Raw genomic sequence first — 18,358 nt, 5'->3', positions numbered from 1 at the left:
ACTTGGATCTTAGAAAGGCTTTTGATACTGTTGCACATGGAAGACTGCTGCACAAATTGGAGCAGTGTGACATTGGAGGCAAATTGCTGCTGTGGATAAAGGGGTGGCTGAGGGGGAGAAGACAGAGAGTGGTAAGCAACGGACACTGCTCGTCTTGGACTAATGTTATTAGTGGAGTCCCTCAGGGCTCAGTGAGTCCATTATTGTTTTCTGTATTCATAAATGATATTGATGATGGTATATCAAGCTTAATGTCGAAGTTTGCAGACGATACAAAGGTAGGCAGGGTTGTCAAGGACACTACTGACACTATGCAGCTGCAACAGGATCTGGAAAGGTTGATCAGATGGGCTGAGAGGTGGCAAATGAAGTTTAACATTGACAAATGTAAGTACTACACATGGGAAACAGCAACCCCAGAGCAACGTATCAACTCTGTGGTACTACACTGACAGTGGTAGAGAATGAAAGGGACCTGGGGTGGTTGTGCAGGCAGATATGAAGTTCTCTGAGCAGTGCAGACGGGCTGCAAGAGTAGCTCATGGTGTATTGTCAATGATATATAGGAATTTTTCTAGCAGGGATAAGGAGGTGATTATTCCCTTGTATAAGGCAATGGTCAGGCCACACCTAGAGTACTGTATACAGGTCTGGAGGCCTCATTTCAAGAAGGATGTAGAGCTGCTGAACGAGTACAGAGAAGGGCAACAAGATTAGTGAATGGAACAAAAGGGTGCTCTTACGAAGAAAGGCTTAAGTTTTGCAAATTACAGTGTCTGGAGACTAGGCACCAGCGAGGTGATCTGATAGAGGTGTATAAAGCCTTGAATGGTTTGAGCATGCTCAATGCTGATGGGATTCTTCCTCTCGCTCAGAATAATCACCTGAGAGCGCATAAATTCAAATTGAGGAAAGACAGATGTAGGATAGACGTGCCGAAATTTGCCTTTAGCCGGCGGGTGGTTGGTTGGTGGAACAGACTTCCATCTCTTGTCGTGGAAGTTGATATCCTAAATAAGTTTAAGGCTCAGCTGGACAGGTATTTTGAACGAACAGATGGGTGAAGTGGAAGTGGTTTCTTTTTTTTTTTTTTTTTTTGGCTGATGCTGCATAAGCTTGCTTTCTTGCATCAAATGCCTCTACTAATGCTAATGCAAGAAGGACCTTCGGCTTCAGCTCCAATTGATCGTGGGCTCTGTTAATGGAGACAATAAATTCGAACTCAGACTCAAACAGCTATTAATGGTCTTAATACTTTTGCATATAGAGTGTTTATGAGAAGAGACGGAATAAGATTTGCTACTTTACATTAAAATTTTTTGTCCTGCCCAAGACCATTTTAGTTCTTTAGTTTTGATAAGAATGTCCTTTACTTGAGTTTGATGCCTAATCCATGTGTTTTCTCTTCTTATCTAACAGTCTGATTCCCAATATAATTTGTTCCATTCTTCGCTGTGTAGTTCTCAGCTTCTCTTCCATTCTTTTGGTGAGTGCCCAAGTTTCACTTCCATAAGTCATGGTGGGGAGTATATATTGATTCATTATTTTACGTTTCATGCAAACTGGGATATTGCTCTTCAGTATGTGACTATATTTCCTGAATGGTATACATCCAAAGTGTATTCTTTTCTTGACTTACAACCATTTATCATTATTACAGCTAATAACTTGTCCCAGATGAGTATATGACTCCACCTTTTCAATTCATCATCATCATCATCAGCCATTTTCAATCCACTGCAGGATGAAGGCCTCTCCAGCAACTTTCCAGTTCCTTCTGTTTTGAGCACTGGCCATCCATTTACTACTCACAAACTCATGAATTTCATCTATCCATCTCCGCCTTTGTCTTCCAGGTTTTCTTCTAGCTCCTCTTGGGTACCATTCTGTTATTTTCTTAGTCCATCTGTCATCATGTCTTCGAGCTATGTGTCCTGCCCAAGACCATTTTAGTTCTTTAGTTTTGATAAGAATGTCCTTTACTTGAGTTTGCTGCCTAATCCATGTGTTTCTCTTCTTATCTAACAGTCTGATTCCCAATATAATTCGTTCCATTCTTCGCTGTGTAGTTATTAGCTTCTCTTCCATTCTTTTGGTGAGTGCCCAAGTTTCACTTCCATAAGTCATGGTGGAGAGTATACATTGATTCATTATTTTACGTTTCAGACAAACTGGGATATTACTCTTCAGTATGTGACTATATTTCCTGAATGCTTTCCATCCAAAATTTATTCTTCTCTTGACTTCCAGCCATTTATCATTATTACAGCTAATATCTTGTCCCAGATAAGTATATGACTCCACCTTTTCAATTACTGCTCCTTCAATCATTATTTCCCTTTCCGTGGCATACTTGTTCATCATTACTTTTGTTTTAGCCATATTCATCTTTAGTCCAAAATCCTTACTAACTGTGCATAACTGATTAAGATTTTCCTCTAATTCTTTGGGATCGTGGCTTATGACCACAATGTCATCTGCAAATCGTAAATGGTTTAGGTACTCTCCGTTCACATTGACTCCTTTCTGCGACCAGTCTAATCTTCTGAAAGCTTCCTCAAGGGCAGCAGTAAACAGCTTCGGAGATATTGTGTCTCCTTGTCGAACTCCTTTCTCGATTTTTAATTTCCTACTGTCTTTGTCTAGTCTAATAAAGGATGTTTACACTCTCATATATTTTCTTCAAAATCATAATATATGGAGTATCTATGCCTTGTCTTTCCAGTGCCCCAAACATTGCCTTAGGCTGTATGGAGTCAAATGCCTTTTCATAATCCACAAATGCCAGGCATAATGGTGTTTTATATTCATTTGCTTTCTCCATTAGCTGTGATATTACGTGAAGGTGATCCATAGTTGAGAATCCTGTCCTAAAGCCAGCTTGCTCTTTCGGTTGATTCTCATCAAGTATTCTTTCTAATCTGTTAGTAATGACCCTTGTGAACAACTTGTAGATATGGGATAACAAGCTAATTGGTCTATAATTTCCTATTTCTGATTTATCTCCTTTCTTATGCAGCAAAACTATGATTGCATTATTCCACTGCTTAGGCATCACACCTTTTCTAATGCGCATTGTGAAGAGCCTTGCCAGTTTTTGTGTTATGTCTCTTCCTCCCAATTTTAACAACTCTACAGTAACTTCATCTTCCCCCGGGGCTTTCCGATTCTTCATTTTCTTCAATGCATGTTCTACCTCATCAGGAAGAATATCGGGTATGTCGTATGTGTTGCTACTTTGCAATCCATGTTCCCCACTGCTGATATCATTCCCTCGCTCCTTGTATAATTCTCTATAGTAGTCTTCTGCTATTTGAATTATGCCTTCTCTGCTGTTTATAAGTACACCATCGCTATTCTTCAGTTTCAGTATCATTTGTCTTTCTGTATTACTGCTCATGGCTGCTGAATTAAATCCTTTGTTTTCCCTTAATGCTTGTTCTACTTTTCTTGTGTTAAATATTCTTATGTCCTCTCTGAGTCTCTTTCTAATGGCTTTGCATAACTCAGTATATTCAATTTTCTCCCTGTCAGTGTTTTTCTTGCTCATCATTTGTCGTCTTTGGTTCATCATGACAAGTGTTTCTTGACTAATTTTTTCTTCTTTGGATTTCTGTTTCCCTATAGGTTTCTTGGGCTTTATCACTTTCAGAAAGTTGTAATATTCCTCGTCGATATCTTGGTCCTGAGCAGTCTGCAGAAGCTCAAACTTGTTCTTCAGTTCCAGTACATACTGCTTTTTCTCCTCCTCTGTTATTTCAAAGACCTTTGTATTATTTACTCGAGTCAGTTTTTTCCTTTCCTTTCCTACATCTATATCAAGTGTACATCTTACCATTCTGTGATCACTTCCAACATTTACCTTATTCAGGACGGTAACATCATTCACAATATATCTTCTGTTAGTGAGGATGAAGTCGATTTCATTAGTTGTTAATCCATTTGGACTCTTCCATGTCCACTTTCTGTTCACCATTTTCTTGAAAAAAGTGTTCATTACTGACATTCCTTGACATTCTGCAAATTCCACAAGTCTTTCACCTCTTTTATTTCTTTCACCAATTCCAAAATTTCCTATAGTTCCTCTTTCTGCGCTGTTTTGCCTTTTTCCAACCTTAGCATTGAAGTCCCCCATAATAATAGTGTAGTGGGTTTTCTGCTCATCTAGAAGACTCTCAATTTCAGTGTACATTTCTTCAACCTCTTCATCGTCATGGCTCGATGTTGGTGCATAAATCATTATAATCTTTAGCTTGTACCTCTTAGAAATCTTGAGTATTAGTCTTGACACCCTTGGTGATGTACTTTTGAATTCCAAAATGTTGTTTTTAAAATCTTTATGGACCAGAAACCCAACTCCACCTTCACTCCTTTCACTGTTTCCATTGGTGTACAGCAGATTTCCACTTGATAAACTTATAAGTGATTCATTTCTTCTTCTTGTTTCAGCCAAACCGATGATATTCCAATTCACAATTTCTATTCCTTTTCAATTACTGCTCCTTTAATCATTATTTTCCTTTCCGTGGCATACTTGTTCATCATTACTTTTGTTTTAGCCATATTCATCTTTAGTCCAAAATCCTTACTAACTGTGCATAACTGATTAAGATTTTCCTCTAATTCTTTGGGATCGTGGCTTATGACCCCAATGTCATCTGCAAATCGTAAATGGTTTAGGTACTCTCCGTTCACATTGACTCCTTTCTGCGACAAGTCTAATCTCCTGAAAGCTTCCTCAAGGACAGCAGTAAACAGCTTCGGAGATATTGTGTCTCCTTGTCGAACTCCTTTCTCGATTTTAAATTTGCTACTGTCTTTGTCTAGTCTAATAAAGGAGGTAGCACTCTCATATATTTTCTTCAAAATCATAATATATGGGGTATCTATGCCTTGTCTTTCCAGTGCCCGAAACATTGCCTTATGTTGTATGGAGTCAAATGCCTTTTCATAATCCACAAATGCCAGGCATAATGGTGTTTTATATTCATTTGCTTTCTCCATTAGCGGTGATATTACGTGAAGGTGATCCATAGTTGAGAATCCTGTACTAAAGTCAGCTTGCTCTTTCGGTTGATTCTCATCAAGTATTCTTTCTAATCTGTTAGTAATGACCTTTGTGAACAACTTGTAGATGTGGGATAACAAGCTAATTGGTCTATAATTTCCAATTTCTGATTTATCTCCTTTCTTATGCAGCAAAACTATGATTGCATTATTCCACTGCTTATGCGTCACACCTTTTCTAATGTACTTTGTGAAGAGCCTTGCCAGTTTTTGTGTTATGTCTCTTCTTCCCAATATTTTAACAACTCTACAGTAACTTCATCTTCCCCCGGGGCTTTCCGATTCTTCATTTTCTTCAATGCATGTTCTACCTCATCAGGAAGAATATCGGGTATGTCGTATGTGTTGCTACTTTGCAATCCATGTTCCCCACTGCTGGTATCATTCCCTCGCTCCTTGTATAATTCTCTATAGCAGTCTTCTGCTATTTGAATTATGCCTTCTCTGCTGTTTATAAGTACACCATCGCTATTCTTCAGTTTCAGTATCATTTGTCTTTCTGTATTACTGCTCATGGCTGCTGAATTAAATCCTTTGTTTTCCCTTAATGCTTGTTCTACTTTTCTTGTGTTAAATCTTCTTATGTCCTCTCTGAGTCTCTTTCTAATGGCTTTGCATAACTCAGTATACTCAATTTTCTCCCTGTCAGTGTTTTTCTTGCTCTTCATTTGTCGTCTTTGGTTCATCATGACAAGTGTTTCTTGACTAATTTTTTCTTCTTTGGATTTCTGTTTCCCTATAGGTTCCTTGGGCTTTATCACTTTCAGAAAGTTGTACTATTCCTCGTCGATATCTTGGTCCTGAGCAGTCTGCAGAAGCTCAAACTTGTTCTTAAGTTCCAGTACATACTGCTTTTTCTCCTCCTCTGTTATCTCAAAGACCTTTGTATTATTTACTCGAGTCAGTTTTTTCCTTTCCTTTCCTACCTCTATATCAAGTGTACATCTTACCATTTGCCTTATTCAGGACGGTAACATCATTCACAATATATCTTCTGTTAGTGAGGATGAAGTCGATTTCATTAGTTGTTAATCCATTTGGACTCTTCCATGTCCACTTTCTGTTGACCCTTTTCCCTGAAAAAAGTGTTCATTACTGACAGTCCTTGAGATTCTGCAAATTCCAACAAGTCTTTCACCTCTTTTATTTCTTTCACCAATTCCAAAATTTCCTATAGTTCCTCTTTCTGCGCTGTTTTGCCTTTTTCCAACCTTAGCATTGAAGTCCCCCATAATAATAGTGTAGTGGGTTTTCTGCTCATCAAGAAGACTCTCAATTTCGGTGTACATTTCTTCAACCTCTTCATCATCATGGCTTGATGTTGGTGCATAAATCATTATAATCTTTAGCTTGTACCTCTTAGAAATCTTGAGTATTAGTCTTGACACCCTTGGTGATGTACTTTTGAATTCCAAAATGTTGTTTTTAAAATCTTTATGGACCAGAAACCCAACTCAACCTTCACTCCTTTCACTGTTTCCATTGGTGTACAGCAGATTTTCACTTGCTAAACTTATAAGTGATTCATTTCTTCTTCTTGTTTCAGCCAAACCGATGATATTCCAATTCACATTTTCTAATTCCTTTTCCAGCTCTAATATCCTGTCTTCACCGATGAGTGATCGTACGTTATTTATTATTATTATTTTAGGGTTGCCCGTAATTAAATACATTAACCCGTATTTGTGTCTGTAAATTGCATATGTTCTATGGTCGATTTGCCTGTTTTGCTGGACGAAAAAACCCTAATTACTGGTGAGAAAAACCTTGCTATCTACGCCTGAGACCGACTAACTCAGCCACGGAGTGAAAAAAGCCCATTAAAGTTCCTCGCGTCATCGACGGGATTCGAACCCAGGCCTTTTCCACCCGGTGTGGGGAGGACGGTGACGATACCACTGTGCTAACCGCGCAGACGATCGTACGTTATAAAAAGCTAAGTTCAGTTTCCGTGCATGGCAGCCTGGTCGTACCCAGAGATTCTTAGCACCCTCTGCTTCCACTCTGATCCTCTCCCTGCCGTAAGAGGGAGAGTGAAAGCTGCTGGGGACTGAGGGCCATTTGTATTGTTGTGTGTCATATGCTGGAGGGTTTGGTCTTTTCCTCTTCACGCTGACCAGGCGTCTTGAAGAGAACCACTCTATACGTTCGTTGCCTCCTAAGTGAAGTAACAGGCTTACCATCGAGAAGGTGTGCATGAGTGGATTTTAGGGAGGCAGGCCAACCGGACTTCTCCTAAATCTTCTATAATAGAGAGATATTGGATCCATCAGTGTTTTAGGCTGAGTGTTTGATATCACACAGGATACCTGTTCCCCTCTAAGCCCCCTTCTATAACACCCCTTCAAGGTGTTATAGAACTGCAAATAGTTTAGGCAAGATTTTTGGATATTATTGGTCCCCTTTATAGTAAGGTAAGGACTGTATATAGAAGTCCTTCAACTCCTGTGATATGGTTGCACCTGTTGTTCCTGTTTGGGCACAGTTACTGGTTTTATCATTGAGTTGATAGGAGCAATGGAAATGAATTTGTGCTGAAGAAATTTTCTAAATTTAATTGGAACCTTCGGTTGTGAGGCGGGTTTGTACATAGAAGAACCTTAACTCTTGTCTTTGGTTTGTTCTCTTTCGTGAAGATAAGGCTCTCAACGAGATGTCATTAAATCTGCTTGTCCTGTATCGGACGCTGCTGAAGGTCATCAAGATGATCATAATTTGGGAGAAGAATCTCAACGTCTGCTGATCCTGAATTTCGTATTCAGGATAGGACACTTTAGGACTGACTAGGCTCATCCTAGAAGGTGAATTTTTCCATTTTTTTTTTACTTTAACTCTTTCTTATTCAACTCTTCTTTCCTATTTCTCTGACCCCCCTCTTTACTTTCTCTTCCCTCCCTGAACCATCCCATACTATGCCTGCCTTTCACTTTCTTTAATTTGTCTGTCACACGACTTTGTCATGATACAGATTAGCAAGACGTTAGTAGGTCCTGCTGCCTCCACGTGGCGGGGATAGGGGGTGGGATGTGTTGACCAGGTGTTACCGCTTCCCACCTGCTAAGAGCCAGGTACCGGCCGACAAAATAACAACAGAACACATCATAACATTCACATCCAAAACACTACATACAAATGGCCGGTATTGGCGTAAGCTTCAACACAAAACGTACAATGCCGGTTAATCGGGGAAACTCTGGGGTCCGCCACAACAACACATGACTATCCCTGCAGTAGTAACGGCAGGAAGTATGATTGTGACGTCACAATCATACTTCCTTAGTTCTTCCGCAATACTTTCGCAATAATGACATCGAGACTACATCGGCACACCGATGTAGTCTTCCTTATGGCAGAGATGGCACTGAGGGAATCGGTGTTAATTATGGCAGGAGAGACAGAATGTTCAATAATATTACTAATTGCTAATTTGATGGCGTATAATTCAGCAGTGGAGACGTTGCATGGTAACGGTGGTAAAGCACGTAGTAACTTCATGTAGTAACTGTGCATGAAGGAAAAAGAGCTACAGCACCTACCACACTATCAGTTTTCGATCCATCAGTATATATTTTACAGGTAGGGGAATTCAGAGTACTATGAGCTGAGTGCAATGCTATCACATTGAAAAAAAATCGCGAGTGGGGGGATTCACAGACACAGATTAACAGCAGTCGCAGGCAGAGGTGAAAGTAATTCTTGCATTGCTTCTATTGGAATGAGCAGCCTAGAAAGCAAGGTGCTGGAGAATTTGAGGGCTACTGGGAGTCATCATGGAACAAGTAAATATATCCTAACACGAGCTGTGTTAGGATAACTAAGAGTAAGAACAGGTGCATGTATGCGTTTAAATTGTCTGCCTGCCTCCTACTTCTCTTTCAGTTACGGAAATTAAAGTGTGAGTAAGTATACAGTTTATCTGCATGTCTCTTGCTTTTCTTCGGTGTTTTGCTTAGTCCTGTATTGTTAAAATGTTTAAGCAGATGCAAAGGAAGTGGTAAAATCATTTTGACCCTAGGTTCTGAATAAAGAAGGATCTCTGAAGAAGGTTCTGAATAAAGAAGGATCATCTCCATAATTCTGACAAAATCTATACCAAGCAAATATCTACAGGAGTACCACAGGGGGAGTCCTCTCTGGCCTCCTCTTTACTGCCATTATATAACCCAGAGACCAGACATATTGTTATATGCTGACCTCCATCCAACAAATTTAGACCCCCAATAGGATCACTGACAGAAATTAACAGTCTTCTCCTTGCATTAACATTAATATTAATACAGAATTGCCTTAACATTAATACAGAATGTCCTTAATACAGAATTGCCTTAACATTAATACAGAATGTCCTTAATACAGGATTGCCTTAACATTAATACAGAATGTCCTTAATACAGAATTGCCTTAACATTAATACAGAATGTCCGGAAAAAAATTAATACACACTTTATCAGCCCATAACTCAGTATGCTTTTTTCAGTTGAAAGTTGGTGGTTATAATGGAGAAGACCAGACTTACATTTGAACAGCGGAAATTTGTGTTTAAGTGGTGTTGGAAGTCGGAAAATATTAACGAAGTCCAGAGACAGTTTAGGAGTGAATACCACATTGAACCACCACTCTTGATATTGCACTTCATCATCAGTGCAATCTGAAGTGCATGCATCACTTAGGTGATGCATGCACTTCAGTTTCTTGATGTCAACGATGCCTGCATGAGAATGGAGGACAATTTGGTTACTTCCGTTAATGCATATTTTTTTCTCATTTTTTCTTCATTATAAAATTGAATTTATGAAAATAAACATAGAATTTATTGACAATAAAACTGTGTATAATTTTTTTCTGGACACTGTATGTCAGGACATCATATACTACTCCCCCCCCCCCACGCTGTCTCTGCACGTAGCACTGTGGTATCGCCACTGTGCTACGGCCTTTTCCACCCCACACCGGGTGGAAAAGGCCCGGGTTCGAATCCCGTCGATGACTCGAGGAATTTTAATGGGCTCTATTCACTCCGTGGCTGAGTTATTCGGTCTCAAGCGTAGATAGCAATTTTTTTTGTTTTCCCAGAAACTGGGGGTTTTCATCCAGCAAAACAGGCAAATCGTCCAGAGAACACACGCAATTTACGGACACAATACACATGGATAGTTGAATTAACATTCTGGGTGACCCTAATAAATAGTATTGTTTTTTTTTATATCCCCCCCTCCCACGCGCTGTTTTATGCATCTAAAATCTGGACGTCAACAGTACCTACGAACACAAAACCTATCTGGGTAGTGGGATATTGGCTCCTCAAATGGGTAATCTACAAGCATAGGTTGTCACCTCAAGTCGATATGGCTGAAATGACCCTGGCTCTGAGAATCCTCAGGCTGCCCTCTCTCATTGATGAAAGAAGACTAGTAAACACGGTAAAGATGTTTACCGGACTTATCACATCTCCTTTATTCTGGGATCTATGTGGCTGGAGGATTCCAGCTGCTCAGATCATTTCCTACTGTGGGGGGTGGAATTGAAGGATGATTATGATATATATGTTTTATATTTTTATTTTTTTAATTTTTATTTTGTTTTTTTTTGTTCCCTTATAATGAGTTTATCCACCTTATTTTAATTTCCCCATTTACACATCTGACTTTACTTTACAGGAGAATTCCAAATTCGAGGGAACTTCTTAATTATTAATAATTCCCATCGGACAGGCTGAGTGTTCAAGAATGACAAACAACACACACATTAATATATAACATAACATTTTATTTACACTTATATACACAATATAAAAATTATCAACTCTCAAGCACATATTATTATTTCTAAAATTTGCCTATGTATTATCAGTTATATATGACAATTAAATACAGTGGTTTTACTCTAAACAAGGTTATCCACTTTAATACAACTCAATCAATATCATTGCATAAACTTATTTTAGTTTCTCCTTTCTCCACACATGAACAATAATTACTTAAGAGGTTTAGTTCACACTCTTTCTCTTATGTAAATCTTATTCTTACCTTATAAATTGATTTAGGAATTTCACTCTTAATTTCTAATTTAATTAGTGCCCCATTTTGTCTTGGGGAATATAACTTCACAACTTTCTTTAATCAAGACAGATAGTACATTTGACATCAATTTCTGGACTAATGCTGGTCCCAAGGGTTAGCTACATTCATAAGGCTATTTCTTTCTCTGTATTTCTCTACCCTTCCCTTCCAAAATATATCATACCTATATGTTAGACAATAACTAATAACAAATATCAAATTTCTCTCCTTTTCCTTTGTACATATGTCTAATTATACATTAATCAAAACTCAAAACTATCACCTGACTTATCTCTATCCTTCCTTTAACATCTTTCTAAACATTATACTAATCTGATATTAGAGTTCCAATTAGAGTTCTGATATTAGAGGTCCTTTATTTGTGAGGGAGAATACTATATATATCTAGTCACTTACTTAATTTTACGAATCGGATTTCTCCGTTTTGGGGCCTTCAGCTCCTTCTCTGGGAATGGCATCATCGTTTACCAACTGCATTCATCTCAGAACTTCAAGTTTCTCCATGGGCTGCAGTCTAATTCTGGACAGGGCATCATTGTGTCTTTTAGGAAATTTATGGGCTCGTCTTCGATACTGCTACTTAATCTTCGGTTCAGCTATTCTGGCGGACTAGGAATTACAACTTTATCTTCTCAGCTCACTTATCTGCGACTTGCCTTTATCACTGCCTTCAGATGGTCGACTAGGGTTATTTCTCTCCGTACACAACACTTATTTGCATCTGGCCACGTTCACTACCTTCCGATTACGGACTAGGCTTATTTTCTCCTTACCAAGGGCTCCTACTTTCAGCTTCACAAGGCTGCTTCTTTCGGTTTACCAAGGTTCCTCCTTTCACTTATTTTCACTCTGGCCATTTTCACTTCCTTCCGATGACGGACTAGGCTATTTCTCTCTACTATATTTCTTCCATGACCAACTACTCGACTGTTCTCTTTTATTATGAAACTCATCTAACCCTTCTTAACCCACTGACTGTACTTAAACTTATCTTACTACTCCATCTTAACTTTTTCAGAACATTCTCAACTGGCTGGCAGGACAGGACAGGATAGGATAGGATTTATCTAACCCTACACAACAATGTCAAAACATTCTCATTTTCCCACTAACATTGTCAAAACCCAACTCTGTGTTTCCTAACTCATTTCCACATACCCCCACATACTCAACCCGGGGTTCTCACTGTTCCTAACTCATCTTCATGATCGCCCACATAAAGCTCAACCGCTGGATCTGATCTTACTAACCCATTTCTATAACTACCCACATAAGCTCAACTGAGAGAACTGTGTTTTGTTTTTTTTTCCCCTGCTCACTCACTTTTGTCATCTCAATCACGTACTACCGCCTCCTTATGTCGGGCCTGCCTATTTTCTCAGATTTTACCCAATCTACTCATTTTGTCTTATTTTTGTCATTTCCTATTCGTCCTTTAAAATTTCTCAAGTTGTATATTCAGAGCTCATTTTAATAAATTTCCAAATTTTTCCCAGGCAATCCGCTGCTTTGAAGTTCGCCGTCACCTTCGCCACCCCTCGTTAAACTTAGCAGATTTATTTTACATGCTCTAACAACCTTGCCATCGCCGACAGTCAGACGCAAATAGATTGCTATCCGGAGCAATTTGACCCGTATTTACTACCTGGCCGACAAAGGGATGTCCCACAATGTTCAGACTACAGCCCTTTCCATAGTTATTCGGACCTGCTCGCCAATAGTCGCTGTCACCATTCCCGTTGTTATTGTTTGTACTTTGCCACGGTGGGAACTGAAATGTATCTCTAATTGCTAATAGCTTACCGCTCCCTTCTCTAATTCAACCTTGTCTAATTTTTAATTCCTTGTGAGTAACCTAGAATAATATTTGTGACTGGAAATGTTTACTGTCCTATTTTGCTATTTCCTAAGCTTTATTTTAAATAAATCTCACTCGTTTCTAAAATATTAACCATGTAAGATTTTTCATCTTACACTACCCTATCAGATGCTCGGAAGAATCCAGGACATCGATGTCGACCTTAAGAAATTTGCTGTTAACAAACGCTATAGGAATGGGATTGTCGATCCCACACGTCCTATGGGCCCCAATCGCTCATCGTAGACCGTGGACTTCCAGCTGCATCTATGAATGCCAAACCCCTTAAATAAAACAGGGAAGGGCGATCCCGGAGACGTGGCGCCACCATCTCGGGACAAAGCGTTACAAGCCATCGCATTTGTTTAGCCAGTGGTTCGCAATCTTTTTTTGCTCGTGGCCAAATTTTCTGAGTTTCATTCACCTCTGTGGCCCCACCCCTCATATTGTTTAATTATGATAAATGTAATATTTATAATAAATATGTACTTTATCAACTGCACTTTTTATTTATAACATGTATTATTTGTTTATAATACAAGAATATTAATAATAAAAAAAGGTGTTTATTAACTACAATCTTTATTTATTACTTTATATTAGTAATAATTTTATTTTAGAAGTGAACTTTTCGTGGCCCACTTAATAGTTTCCATGGCCCCCAATTTTAAGAATTTTACCTGCGGCCCATCAGAAATACGGTATAGCCCACTGGGGAGGGGGGCATATGGCCCCCGTTGAGAAACACTGGTTTAGACACAAGCGTATTCACCCCCGGATGCTCCCGGTCTATGATGGTCAGGACACTGTGCACAAGGAGCCTTCTCTGCAATGCATCCAACCCAGCATACCCTTTAATCATAACTTGGAGACCCCTGTTAATTAACTAATGAGCATAACGGGGAATGGGCCAGGCACTGGTCCTGTTGCTCTCTTCCATGAACTGTGAGGATAATAATCAGCACTTTGAACCATACACGTAACAATTGTCATTTTGTGTATTAATAATAATTTAACAAATACTCAGGCAAGCGACCCGGGACATTCTGTCCCGGGTCGCTTGCCTGAGTATTTGTTAAACTATTTTTCTCCGCTGCACCTGCAGTTCCAAGTTTATTACTCGAAGGGAGCTCCATCTGACGTTCTTTGTCAAGAGTTGATTGTGAAAGAGAATCAGTAGCGACTTTTGAAGATGAGCTTTCCTGGGAGGCAATAGTTGGTTCCGGTGATTGAGTCAATGGCACTGGAGAGGTCAGCGGTGTTGAGAGCTCACCAAGAGATGGCAACGGAGAAAAATATCAGATGCAACATGGATGATAAACAAGGTTGTTTATCATCCATGTTAAATAAATAAATTTTCTGTTTATACTCCAGGACGACCAAACGGTCAGAGGAGTTCACAAGATAGAATACAAGAAACAGCATCGTATTCAGCAGTCACGGGCTTGAACCCCGGTCACTCAAGGCACGTGTACTTATGCACTCACGCGCCTGACCACTAGGCTAAATCAGAAATATATGCGTAGCGCGAATTTAATATCTAAAAGTGATGACACTGAGACAAAAGAAGAGTTTAACTTGAAACTCTTCAGTCTTCGCAGAGTCCAGGAGAACAGACTCTTCAAGTTAGATTTTTGCAGTCTGGTAGCTGATCTTGGCAGAAAATGAGTGTGCTGTACGGTGCTGTTTCTTGTATTCTGTCTATCTTGTTAACTCCTCTGACTGTTTGGTCGTCCAGGAGTATAAACAGAAAATTTATTTATTTATTTATCTTTATGCAGATGGTGAAAATTTGCGACGCATGTGTGCTATTGAAACAAGCACTGCTGGCACTGGTAAGTGTAAAAAGGAAGTAAACACCGGAGGCACAAAACGATGAAACTGGTAGCTCCGATGCGACGCCCGTCCAAGGTCACGGAAGGGGGAAAACAGCCCCAGTCAAATTAGCAAGGATAGAGACTGTTGTGGTCAGGCAAAGGAATGGCCACCTCCCTAAAGCTTCGGCTTTGGCGCCTAAGAACAACAGCAGTGAGAAGAAAATGGAAGAAACTCGAAAGAGAGCTCTAATAACACAAAACTATGCTTACCAACAGAATCCTCAAGTTGTAGTTATCTATTTGGTAACAAACTGCGCTTTTAACACGAAATAAATCCATAGTTCTGACACGATAATACAGGAGCTAAAAATAACGTGACCGCTATGCTTCTGTTGCTGTGACCTATCAGATTTCAAAGGAAATAAAATGCGTGTGGTACATTACACTGCCTGCTTGACACAATTAACAGACAAAATGTTTTTCATTAATATTTTATTGTGAACAGTAACGCCGAAGGCTAATATTTGATATAATGGGCATCCTGGTATGCACATTCCGAGTATCCAATAGAAATCGATCTACCATCTCACAGAGCCCCACATTAAGCAAATTATTCATGCCCTATAAAACACGGGTCGCGACCATATCACTTCATTCCTCTTTTTTTTGGCTTGCTCAGTGGGATAGTCACATCTTCAGTACTTAGATGGCAAGTCACCGTCGTTTAGATGATTCTTTGAGAAGGCGGTCGTTGGACGACATTTAAGCAGGGCAGTCGCAAGCGGAGGTGGCACGTTGTCTTAATGTGTCATGCAATATCGTCTCGGCACTATGGAAGCAGTTTCAGGAAAGAGGAACAATTACAATTAGCAGAACTGACCAAGGTCGTCCGAGGGCTACGTCAACCAGAACAGACTGCTATCTGGCTCTATCTAACAGCAAGACAGAATCCTAGATGTCCTGTCATCAGCTGTGTCTGGAGGTTGCAGCGGCCACAGGTGAAAACATTTAAAACCTGACTGTGTTACAGAAGGGTCAATTAAAGTGGACTCTACACAAGGAAGCCAGTGGTCTGTATCCCATTAAGCCTAAACCACTGCAGAGCTCATCGAAACTGGTCCATGAACAGATGACGTGCTCCTTGACAAATGAGTTTTCAGTTCTGTTCTCTGATGAGTCCCATTTTAGCCTACAAACGGATTTTAGACGTTATTTCATCCGTAGACAACGAGGAATGCGGTACCATCGGTCAAAAAATCAGAATAAGAGAGACATAGGGTTGAGGCGGCGTGCTCGCCTGGGGCAGAATAATGATGAACGGCTGCACCCCTTCATGTTTTTGATAGGAGTACCGAAACTGCGCAGAGCAATCAAGAAGAAAAGATCTAAATCTAGATCTAAGAACCTAGCTATTCCTAAACACGCTAAAAATATTATGATAAGGGGTCACCAGTAAATGATTACATCTACCCATATATGTATTATGTCTGTAAATTGCGTGTGTTCTCTGGTCGATTTGCTGGACGAAAAACACCAGTTTCTGGGGGGAAACCTTGCTGTCTTCGCCTGAGACCGACTAACTTAGCCAAGGAGTGAAAAAAGCCCATTAAAGTTCCTCGCGTCATCGACGGGATTCGAACCCGGGCCTTTTCCACCCGGTGTGGAAAAGGCCCGGGTTCGAATACCACTGTGCTACCCGCGCAGATACCTCCACACTACATCACTTCAGCCAGAAATCAAGTTATTAGTGTCTAATGCCTTCCGTGCACTGATCAGTTATGCCAACGAGATCTTTCGTCGTAGCTGGCACCACTTGCAACTTCCTAACACTGTTCCTGGACCTCCTCCGTACAGAAACTGATACCAAGCATCGGAAACTCCCAGTCTTCCTGCTGGCCTAGGGTGCACTCCTGGGTGGGATGATCCTTAGGAGCCACCCAACTAGGTGCCCCGCCGACGCCGCTCCGTGATTCGCCATTGTGGCGATCTCTGACTCTTTAATTTGAACTTTACTTGTTCACTTCTTCCTAACCACAGTCCTTCTCCAGGACTCCCCCAACTGCACCTAGCACTCTTCCTGCTCCTTTTCGCCCGAGGGATGCCTACACTCTGCCATCCCCTCTGTCTTCCTTGTTTTCCGCTTTCCTGTTTCTTCTTTGCTCTTTCCTTGGCCCCTCCCCACTCTCGCTCCTGCAAGGGTGTGGACGGCCCATTAGATGATTTTGTACTCCTTGGTCCGGCTCCTTGTGCTAGTGGACGGATGGTGGGAGGCTCTTTCCAGGTGATCACACCTCCCAGTAACGAAGAGGCCAGTCAAACACACTACTCGCACAGTCCACGTCGACTGGCTTTGCAGTGTTCACAGAGTACTTAACGTGGATTTGTGGGAAACCACAGGAACCGCATAATAATAACGCTGTGTCCACTATATCCTCGAACCCTGTGTGCGAATTTTTAGGGGTGCGGTTGGCCCAGATTTTCTCTCCGTGCACGACAACGTCACTGCACATAGAGCTCAAGTGGTGGAGGAATATCTTGAAACTGAAGATATCCAACGAGGATTTGGTTGCACGCCGATAGCCAAATCCTCGGACACTTGGTGAGCTAAGATCTACACTGGTGGAAGAATGGGATTTTTTGCCACAGGATCTTATAAACATCCTTATATCGAGCATGGTTCACCGCTATCAGGCCTATTTAGCCATTGGAGGGGATCACGTGCAGTACTGATATCATGTGACCATATTTTCGAGCATCTTGTATCGACTTGTGTGATGTGACCTTTGGTAATTCTTATGCAACTCTCATAAATGTCCCTGCTACCTGTCCGAAGTTTTTCACTGTCTCCTCATTTCATCATTATTCTATGCTACACCACTATACCAAATTTTGCCCAGCTTCATCGCAAGCTGCACGAGTTACACCACGTTTTCTACGTGTTCTGTTAATTTTGTAGAGCAGTGTATATGTTTGATTAAAGTCTTTTGAAATGAATAACATTTGTCTAATTTTTAAGATAGCATACTCAACAGACCAATTTCCTTTTGAAATCTGATATTTTTTTTTTTTTTTTTTTTTGGCGTGTTACTGAGCCAGTCGATTTCAAACAGCCTTGGTTAATCACCAGCCTGGTAACGCACATCTTCCTTTCTTTACAGGTTTTGGCCCGAAACAAGGGATGGGGTATTACACTTTTATTACCAGAAGTTATGAACCGGGTCGTAAACAGTGGCATTAAACTTATTTACCAGTTCATATTTAGTGACCTTCTCACATCACATTGATTCTGTGAGCGCGAACGTATTCTTTAACGTATATTGCATTTATTTTATAAACGTCAATTTGTTTGTTTGTTTATTTTATGCGGAACTTTTCAGAAAAAGATTTATATACAATATTGCAGCAATTTGACTGCAATATAGCTGTTGATGTCACACAACCAAATTATGTCCCAGGCTATTTTAATGATGAAAATCAGCTCCTCTCAGGCTGATGCACCTTACTTTTTTTTGGTGATACATTCATTAATAACATAA

This window comes from Mastigoproctus giganteus, chromosome 7 (genome assembly GCF_048544385.1).
Source record: "Mastigoproctus giganteus isolate SK-2022 chromosome 7, ASM4854438v1, whole genome shotgun sequence".
In the NCBI taxonomy this organism is placed as follows: domain Eukaryota; kingdom Metazoa; phylum Arthropoda; class Arachnida; order Uropygi; family Thelyphonidae; genus Mastigoproctus; species Mastigoproctus giganteus.
The sequence above is the reverse complement of the archived record's forward strand: the minus strand, read 5'-3'. Positions refer to the sequence as shown.